Source organism: Trachemys scripta, chromosome 1, assembly GCF_013100865.1.
Source record: "Trachemys scripta elegans isolate TJP31775 chromosome 1, CAS_Tse_1.0, whole genome shotgun sequence".
Taxonomy (NCBI): Eukaryota; Metazoa; Chordata; order Testudines; family Emydidae; genus Trachemys; species Trachemys scripta.
The window spans coordinates 250,645,460-250,655,708 of NC_048298.1; the positions used below are offsets into that span (position 1 = coordinate 250,645,460).

General features: G+C 43.1%; 1 long non-coding RNA gene across 2 annotated transcripts in view; it reads right to left on the minus strand.

Moving 5' to 3' along the window:
- LOC117871423 overlaps positions 1-7,156 on the minus strand; it is a 54,613-nt gene extending 47,457 nt beyond the window's left edge. For both annotated transcript variants that reach the window (XR_004644233.1, XR_004644230.1), the window contains exon 1: positions 7,054-7,156. This is a non-coding gene — a long non-coding RNA (uncharacterized LOC117871423). The remainder of the gene's footprint in view (positions 1-7,053) is intronic.
- Between the last annotated feature and the right edge of the window lie 3,093 nt (positions 7,157-10,249).

Sequence of the window (10,249 nt, forward strand, 5' to 3'; positions counted from 1 at the left end):
GCGATCATCTCACCCTGCATGGATGTGGAAATCTGTCCCGGATTCCAGGCTGTCGTTAGCCCCTGGGGCAAAAGATCAGCAGAGGTTTCCAAAGGGAAGTTTGCAGCCTTTGCTCAGACCCAAACATTTTCACTTTAAAAAATAAATAAATAAATACCCAAACCCATTCTGACACCCATCTGCTCTGTCCAGATTTGCTGTTATCCCTGTTGGGGCCAAAGTGGTTTGAAAAATTAAAAATCCTTGACACCATTGTGTTCCTTCCCCCTGTGTTGCTCGTTAATCTGATGGCCCTGCCGATAATGAATAAAGATGAATGCCCTGGGAGCAATGTGTCAGGCAGACAGTTTGTCAAGTAGGAAAGTGAATGCTGAAGCCCTCACAAAATGCAGAAGCTTTTCTTAACCTGAGAACTGAAAAAGAGCCAGATACCCTGCATGGGTTTGAAAGTGACAAGAGCCTAGCGACTGACCAGAGCAGCGCCAGGTTTGAAGTGACAAGGAAGGTCTGTGTCATGAAATCTGCATTTCCACTGAGGACTCTTCCATTGCCAGGGTAGCGCTGGCGCAGGTCTGCCATCCGGCACAGCAATGCTGAGAGGTGCCAGTGTAGACCCGACCCACTGCCCTCAGCCCCCACCCTGCTCCCGTTCCAACAGCCTCCCCCACAGTCCCCCTGCTCCCTCCAATCCACTGCCCTCAGCCTTGCCCTACCCCAAATCTCTTCTTCAGTCTCTCCCGTCATCCCACCCCCATCGCTCCCCCTGCTGTCCCACCCCCTCAACTTCCCCCCCATTCCAGTCCTGCTCCCCTCTGTCTCATCCCCTCCAGACCCTGTCCCTCTCCCCAATCCTCCCCAGCCCAGCCCCATTGTCTCCCCTGTCCCACCCCACTCTACACAGCTCTCTCTACCCTGTCCCATTTATGATCCCCTCAGCCCCTACCCTACTCCCCCCATCCCAGTCCTGTCCCATCCCCTTTAGGCCCCCCCCAACTCCCCCAGTCCCAGTCCTGTCCCCCTCAGTTCCTCCACCCTGATTCCCCTGGTCCATCCCCCCACACCCACTGACTTCCTTGACTTCCTCGACCTCCCTCCCCGCCCCCCCAATCCCACTGCCTGGACCTACCCCCGTCCCACTCAGGACATGCAGGAAAAAGAAGCAATGGGCTTAAATTGTAGCAAGGGAGATTTAGGTTAGACATTAGGAAAAAACTTCCTAACTGTAAAGGTAGTTAAGCACTGGACAAATTACCTAGAGAGGTTATGGAATAGCAGTTGTCGGAGTTTTTTAAGAGGTTAGACAAACACCTGTCAAGGATGGTCTAGTGTTGTTATTACTCAGTCCTGCCTCAGTGCAGGGGTTTGACTAGATGACCTGTTGATGTCTCTTCCAGTCCTACATTTCTGTGATTCACACTGAATTGCCTTGTGCCTCTGTCTAGTAGTAGTGGCACACAGTTCTCGGACATGCAGGTTTATAAAATTGTAGTTAATATACAGTTTAGAGCATAGCAGTTTTAAAGCTCTGCATGTTCAGACCAACTGAGCTGAAAATTGTGATCTATAGTATTCAAAACTATTAAGATGTGGGCTGAAATAAAATCAGCATGAATTGTTCAACAATATCAATGGAATCAGCATTGCACTGCTATATATTGTAAAACATTACAGTGAAATCTTGCAAGTATTACATAGCATGCCACCGTGCCCAAGTGGTAACTAAGCATAACATCTTCCTGTTTCAACATTCTTAACTTGTATCCCATAACTCCTAGAAGTTGTTTTTTTTCAAACACTGAATACTGCTAAGTTATGAGTTTTAACAGTTTTTTTTCCTTTTAAACCACAGCACTGAATGTTATTCTAAAATTGTTTTCCAAATATTCTTAAACTCCCAGTTTATCCCCCGCTGATGTTCATTGTGAAAAGTATTGCAGGTCTAATAATAATATTTGGCACTTTTGTAATTCACTGTCCAACATGTGTTTTGTGCCCTCCTCTGGTGGATTTTTAGAGGATAACTGTATAGCTACCAGCTAAGGGAGTTATATCTTGAACTCAAGTAGTAGAAGCTCATGCTTTTAAGTCTGGATGGCTCGGGTTCAATCTTTGGTGACTAGCTATGATGGAGGTTGCTACACTTATAATCCCTTTAATCAGAGGTTCTGAATATGCTTTGTTGTAGGCAGAGCTAGCCTATAGTTAAGCAACCGAAAATTTAGAATGGGAAGTGTTGAAATGTTGGGAAGCCTTATAATTTTGCCAGTCTGGAACGAACATCTCATCTGAGGGATGGGGTGGGGAAAGAAGAGAGTGAGACAGGACCAGGAAACTGGGACAAGGAATCCAGAGTGGTAGTGGGGGGCAGTTGAAATCAAATGAGGAGCTGGGGCTGGTTAGACAGCAATAGGATGGACATAGACTGGAGGGGACGGGGAAGAAGGGTCTTTGACTACTAGAGACCACTCCGTTCAGGAGCCTGGAATAGACCCAGGATTCCTAAGTTTCACAGTTCCTCTTCTGTCAGCAGATATCTGTGAAACCCAGTGGCAAAAAGTGTCTCATCCTCCTATGGAGCTGATCTAGCACATATAGGATGACAACCTACTGCCTCTGCCATCACTTACTCCATTAGCTCAAGTGGCAGAAGTCTGTGCAGTGGATCTAAAGGTTCATCGGCAGGGTTGGAGCCATGCGAGTTTCATGATGATTCCACATGACAGAATTTCTGGGGCAGTTCAGTTTTGATTTTTACAAAAAAACCTGGGGAAATGCATACAGAAATAGGGTGACCAGATGCCTAAATAGGGGAATCTCAAGCAGGAGTAGAGAGGTTATTTTATCTCTGTATTTGGCACTGGTGCAACCACTGCTGGAAAACTGTGTCCAGTTCTGGTGTGCACAATTTGAGAAGGATATTGATAAATTGGAGAGTGTTCAGAGAAGAGTCACAAGACTAATTAAAGGATTATAAAACATGCCTTATAGTGATCGACTCAAGGCCCTCAATCTATTTAGCTTAACAAAAAGAAGGTTAAGAAGTGACTTGTTTATAGACTGTAAGTATCTACATGGGGAACAAATAGTTAATAATGGGCACTTCAGTCTAGCAGAGAAAGGTAGAGCATGAGCCAACGGTTGGAAGTTGCAGCTGGACAAATTCAGACTGGATATAAGGCATACCTTTTCAATGGTGAGAGTAATTAACGATTAACAATATACTAAGGGTCATGGTGTTTTTCTAAAAGCTTTTTCTAAAAGCTATCCTCTAGGAATTATTTTGGGAAAGTTCTATGTCTGTGCTATACAAGCAGTAAGACCAGGTGATCACCGGATCCCTTCTGGCTTTATAATCTCAGAACTAGGTACATCAATTCACATGCAAAATTCTCATTGAATTCAATAGGTGTCCTTGCCCTGTGGCTTGTGGTGCGGGCTGCAGCAGGGGCCATGCAACCCCTCTCGCAGCTTCCTAGGGCCCTCTCTCATGGCTCTGTGCACCTGTGTCTGTCATTGTCGTCCTCTCCCCTCCCCCCACCCCGCTCGCCCAATGTGTCCTGATATTTCACTCTTGCGATCGGGTCACCCTAAGAACAACTGATCACAGTCCTTTTTATAACAGCCCTTAACATATTTGAAGATTGTAGTCAGGTCCCGCCTCAGTCTTCTTTTCTCAAGACTAAACATGCCTAGTTTTTTTTTAACCTTTCTTCAGAGCTCAGGTGTTCTAAACCTTTTATAGTTTTTGTTTCCCTCTTCTGGACTATCTCCAGTTTGTCCATATCTTTCTTAAAGCGTGGTGCCCAATGCTGGCACACAGTCCTTCAGCTAAAGCCTCACCAGTACCAAGTAGAGCAGAACAAGTACCTCCTGTGTTATGCTAAAAGGTATCTCAATTAAAAACAAAAACAAAATATCAAGGAACCATGAGTACCTAGCAAAACATTTATAACAAGTGCAACCTGATCTTTTGTCAGACAGTAACACAATATTAAACATGATGATACTGATAAGTGTTGTGCAAGAGGAACTTACCTACGATCTATAAAAATTCTACTGAGATCCTAAGTGAGATTGTAATACATCTCAGAACACAAAGCTGATAGACATAGCAACATGGGGTGAGATCTAATTAGATCACAGCCCAAGATAACGAGCACTGGACCTGATCCTCAGGAAAACCTCAAAGGAAAACCCAGAGTATGTTGCAGAACTTTGCTCTGACTCAGTGTTAACTTTGCATGTTGCAAAGGGGCTTTTTTACTCAAGACGCTCAAGATTATTATTTTTTTTGTCAAAATGCCTTTTTTGGTCAGAAAAATGCCAATTTGTCAAAACAAAAAACGTTCCACGGGAATATCAGTTTTGATAAAACTTTTGTTGGGGAGATTTACCAGGTCCACATGGAATTTGTGGTTGAATAAGAGACAAGTGTTGCCTGATTCAGAGCAGGGACTTGACCCTGGATCTCCTACTTCTCAGGTGAGTACCACAACCACCAGGCTAATGGCTATTCTGGGATGGCTTATGATGAATGTGGGAATTTTTTTAATATCTGTATCACTCTGAACCTATCCACTTGGCATCATTATCCCTTGGGTGGGTCTGTGTAAATCATTGATTTTCTCCCTGGAACATAGGAGATCAGTCTACATATCTGAGAGAGCCAAATGGAGTGCCTGGGTTGGAATCAACTCATTTGAATGAAAGGCCCTACAGAGACAATGGAAACCCTAATGACTGAAGATAAACACCTTGCTGAAGAAGCAGCTGCGTATGTGAACACAGCATGGCTGTGTCCGGAGAACAAAGACTCAAGGTATCTGGTGTCTGTGTGAAGTAGAGCAGGGTACACAGACGCAGTGGGGCTCTCTAGGGACTGAGACACAAAGGCGATGGAGAAGATGAGGATAGGCTCCGGGGAAGCAGAGAACGGAAGTCCTGGCTTCACCATCAATGGGAACCATATCCTAGCCTCTCTCTATCATGCTAACCCAAAGACTTTCAGATTCAGCATGCCAAGTGCCTACTAAATTGTTACCTTGTTTTGAAAAGGTGTCTGAGATCACTGTGCCCTGAAAGGGTGGGGTGGGGAAACAAACAAACAAACAAAAAACACTTTCCTGCAGGAGTCTGGCTCCACTAGACTTGATGAGGGAGCCATGGAGAGAGGCAGGGATTGCTGAAGCCTGAAGGCCCAGCTAAAAGCCATAAAGGCCACAGGCCTGCCTCTGTGGAATAGTGGGGATCCTTAGGGTGCAGCACAAAAAGTGGTACTCCCAGGAGACAGATTAGAGGCCTGGGTGTAGACCAGACCCTGTGAACCCATGACAGGTTTCTGTCTCTCTTGGGGAAGCTGTACCATCTTCTAGAAATAATTAAATATTCTGTGAGAGAGACTGACTCAGGAGGTGAGAGACAGCAGAAATCTTGAAACATTTTCACAGGACGGAAGGACTGTTTCCCACCCAGCTCTACTCTCTACTACTGCGGGTGTCCCATTTCCTGTTAGAGATACGTACAAAGCTGAGATCTTGACTGCTTGTGATTACAAAGAACCTACGGCACTTTTTACTACATAGAAAGTTAGCGCTGGTCTCCTGGCCAAATCCCAACATCCGTAACTACATTCTGGTTATGGGATAGTATTCTTAATTTCCCGCCCTAGATGTCTGTTACGCTGCTTTCACACTTTTAAACAGTGGCATCCCACTAGTGGCTGCTTTTCAATGGTGGAGAAAGTGATTGCTGCATTTGCAACGCATTTTAGGTTCCTCCAGGTTGAAATATACAGTATAATGACATTTTAATTGGTTCACTCTGCCATGTAGTTGCCCATTTTTTTAAAAAAAGAGATTGCTTTAAGGTTTCAGGAAATAAATTAAAAAAGTTCCTTTTCCAATGGAAAACAGGAGGAGATCTGAAAATGGTGACCTTGATGACATTTTCCATTTCAAATATATCTTGTATTGTACATTCATGCCTACCAGCAGGGAATCTCTGGGAGAGGCTAGTATGAAACTGTAAGGCATTTACAAACTCATGCTTTACTTTTTTAATAATACTTTGCACGTGTAGTCCCTTCCATCCAAGATCTCAAAGCTGCTAAAGCCTTGAGCTGCTGCTATTATATACATTAAGCATGAAAGTTGATTAGAATTTATCAAGTAAAAAAGTTAATATGCATTTCTATCTTTGAAAAATTAATGTTAAAATTATGTCAACATCCATTTTATTATGCCCAATATTTTTTGCAAAAAACACTATTTTTCTTTGTAGTACAAAGCAAAAATACTGAGTTGCTCAAGAAGTCTATTTTATACAGAAATTATACATTTACACATTAACTTATTTTGCTTTTACAACTCTAGTATGACATGACATAGTAATTAATAAGGACTCAATCCTGCAAGATGCTGGGCACCCTTAACTGCCATAGGAGTAAAGGGTGTTCAGCACTTCACAGGATTGAGCCCTTAGCGCTCATGTGACTCCTTTAAATTCAAGAAGTGCATAGACTCTAGTGCTGCAGTTACATACATGTGTAGAGAGCTATGGAGATTTTGACAGTCTGTTACAGGATGTTCTGCATACTAAAATGAATCCAGGACACAGTACCAGCTGCCTGAATGTAGGTAGGAGGATCAATATGTTTTGCAGACAAGGAGATTAATCTAGAGCAACAAGCTATTTACAGTGGTGCCAATCACAGGAGGTGAGAAGAATATGTCCTGACTTACAGGATTGTCAAAATTTGTAAATGTATAACGATAAGCCTGTCAGACTGTGCCCTTATGCTGATGGATTTGAAAATACTTGATGAAACACTTTTAAATGTGGCTACATTATAATTAGAATATTTTTTTCCTGAATAGAAATGACAATCTCAGACAGCATTGCATTTTGCTTATCAGTTATTCCCCCAGCACTGGCTATTACCAATTCGCCATATCATTTACACACTTAAGATATTCTGTTTGTTTCAATTACTTTTCTCTCCAGTCTTGACTGGCTGTATAGGCTAGATAACCGAAGATGTACTCGAATCTTTACCTTATGAGTGAAGTCATATTCTGTAGGCTGAGGTGTTTTAGTTTCTGCATACTACAGCTCATGCCTTGTAGTCCTTGAAGTCACCTTGCTGCTTCACTCTATAGCTTAGTAACAAACAGCACTGCAGCACGTTACAAAGTGGGGAACAAAACTCAACACAGTATTCTAAGAAGGGTTTTGTTTTTACCAGTGAGCAGAACAGTATCATCACAATTTTAACTTTGTTTTCTAATTTACTGGCTTTACCTATAGCATGGCGTATAGGAGCAGACTGCTTATTTTGCATCATTGCTGCACACAGTCTAGACAAGTTTAGAAGGCAGACCACTATTCTCTGTGTTTCCAGTTGAAGTCTCTATTTTTGTGGACATGTTTTTAAATTAATTCTGACTCCAGTCCAAATAGTTCCAAACTTCTGTCTGTGATACCCTCAAGTAGTGAGTCAACCTATTAATAACTACCTCCTCCCATGATTTTACCATCAAGAAATGCACATGATTAAAGTGAATAATTAGTTATTTTAGTAACCCTTGCACCATTCAGGCTACTGTTCATTACCCACTCTCAAAGCATCATGTCTAAATTTAGGGCCTTACCCTTCAGATATTACCATCAGTAGTCCCACTGATGTCAGGGACTATTTCTGGGAGTGCACAGTGTTTGCAGGATTGGGCTGCAACCAACTCCATGCAGGTGCAGGGAGCAACTCACCTGAAGCCAATTACAGGATCAGACCCTTAGCTTGTAACCTCTTTATAAAAGGACACAGTCCACGGCCTAAAGTGCCGAGCACATTTTCAAGCAGCAAAGTCATTTGTTATAATAAATCTAGGTGTTTATGGAGTTTTTGCACTAACTTACGTTTCTTCAATCCTAGTGTTCCTCATAATTTTTTCAGCTTTTGTAAGTGTCTACTCAGTGAAAGAGAGTTTATAATCTGGTAACTCATTAGCTGTGCTTTGTGGATCAGACTCCATAAAAGCAGCTCACCAACTACAGATAAGTAAGAACAAGGATGAACCAAATCAGTACACATTTCTCAAAATTCTTGTGCATAAAGAGTAAGACCAGGAAGATATAAGAAGTATATTGCTCCCATGTTCAAGGCCTGTTCTGGAGGAGACATACTCAACCCCTTTGCCTGCCTGAGAAGAATCCTGTCTTGGGATTTATTTATTTTTTATTTAAAAAAAGTTATGGCAGGTTTTCATTCCATCTTAACTAGATTTTAGGCAACTTTAAGAATCACCTCAACATTCAAGTTGTGTTGTGCAGGTAATTTAAAACAGTGGTTCTCAAACTAGGGCCGCCGCTTGTTCAGGAAAAGCCCCTAGTGGGCCGGGCCAGTTTGTTTACCTGTCATCAGGGCCGGCTCCAGGCACCAGCTTCTCAAGCAGGTCCTTGGGGCGGCCGGTCGGGAAAGGGGCGGCAGGTCCAGCTATTCAGCGGCAATTCGGCGGACGGTCCCTCACTCCGGCTCGGAGTGAAGGACCTCCCGCCGAATTGCCACCGCAGATTGCGATCGCGACCGTGGCTTTTTTTTTTTTTTTTTCCAGGGTTTTGGCCGCCCCAAGCGGCCAAAACCCTGGAGCCGGCCCTGCCTGTCGTGTCCGCAGGTTCGGCCGATTGCGGCTCCCACTGGTCACGGTTCACTGTCCCAGGCCAATGGGGGCTGCAGGAAGCGGCGCAGGCTGAAGGATGTGCTGGATGCCCTTCCTGTAGCCCCCATTGGCCTGGAGTGGCGAACTGCAGCCAGTGGGAGCCACGATTGGCTGAACCTGCGGACGTGGCAGGTAAACAAACCGGCCCGCCCCGCCCTGCCAAGGGCTTTCCTTGAACAAGCAGTAGTCCTAGTTTGAGAACACTGATTTAAAATGTACTAGTGCTGGCCAAATACTAAAAAAAGTTAAGTGAATCTTGCCATTATTAAATCAAATAATATATTTAATGACTTATTTGGCCTGCTACAAAACTGGTTAAGTACAGAAAAAACTTGTAGAATAAAATATTCTATGAATCTTGGCAATATTCATCAAATTAGGTATCTAGCAAATAGCATTTAGGTAGATCTAAACATTATATAGATTATGTTTTAAGTTACTAGGAAAGAAAATTTAAGTCTAAGGTCCTTTAGTGTAGCTTTCTCTGAAATGCATCCATTTCCACAATCAGGGCCAGCTAGAAGAGGAGACTTTTATGGTCCCAAAACATGGATGAGAAGATGAGAGAAGAAAAAAGGAGGGATTTAAGTTTATTAGAAACCAAGGAATGTTTTGGAGAAAGAAAGAACCTAAACCAAAAGGGATGGGCTCTACCAAGAGTGGAACCAGACTGCTGGCACAGAAAACTGACAGGGTTAGTTAAGAGGTGGCCATGTTGATAGCAGATGAGTTTCACTGCTGACCAAAGCAAGGGGAAGAAAAAAATTGAACTATTCATAACTATTGTTGGGTTCTAAATTAACTCTAACCTCTCAATATAGAGACCATGGGATCTTCATGGACAGCTCAATGAAAACCTCTCTCCGGGAGCAGTGGAAGTCACAAGAAAAAACAGTTAATATGTATAAAGCTTGGGATAGAAAATACTGACATTATATTGTCATTATATAAATCTTGCCTGGAATACTCTATCGAGTTCTGTTCACCTAACATCAGAAAGAAAAATGATTCAGAAAGGGGTGAAGAAAGTGGTTAAGGGGTACCAAGAAATTCTGTATTTAGAAAAATTAAGATTGAGACTGCTTAGTTTAGAGAAAATAATTGAAAACACGAGCGGTAGTGAATACAAAATAGAGGCAGAGAGGACTGGCCAATGGTTAAAGCGTTGCTCTGGGACTCCAGAGACCCTGCTTCAAGTTCCTGCTCTGCTATAGCCTTCCCATGATCCTGGGCAAAGCACGGAGACTGTATGCCGGAAATGTAAATTCCAGCTGGAGGAGACATACCCTGATCAGAGCTTGCACAGGCAGCATGCTAAAAAATGGCAGCATGACTGGCTAGCCATCTGAGTATGTACCTATAGTTTCAGATGGGATTGTACTTGAAGAATCTAACCTATCCTGCTGTTTGTTGCTACACTACTATTTTGAGCATGCGAGTACCTGTCTGTTTCCTCAAGCATAATATTGCACCTGCAGCTCAAAGTATAGATATAGTCTCTGTGGCTCAGTTCCGCCATCTGTAGTAGTACTTCC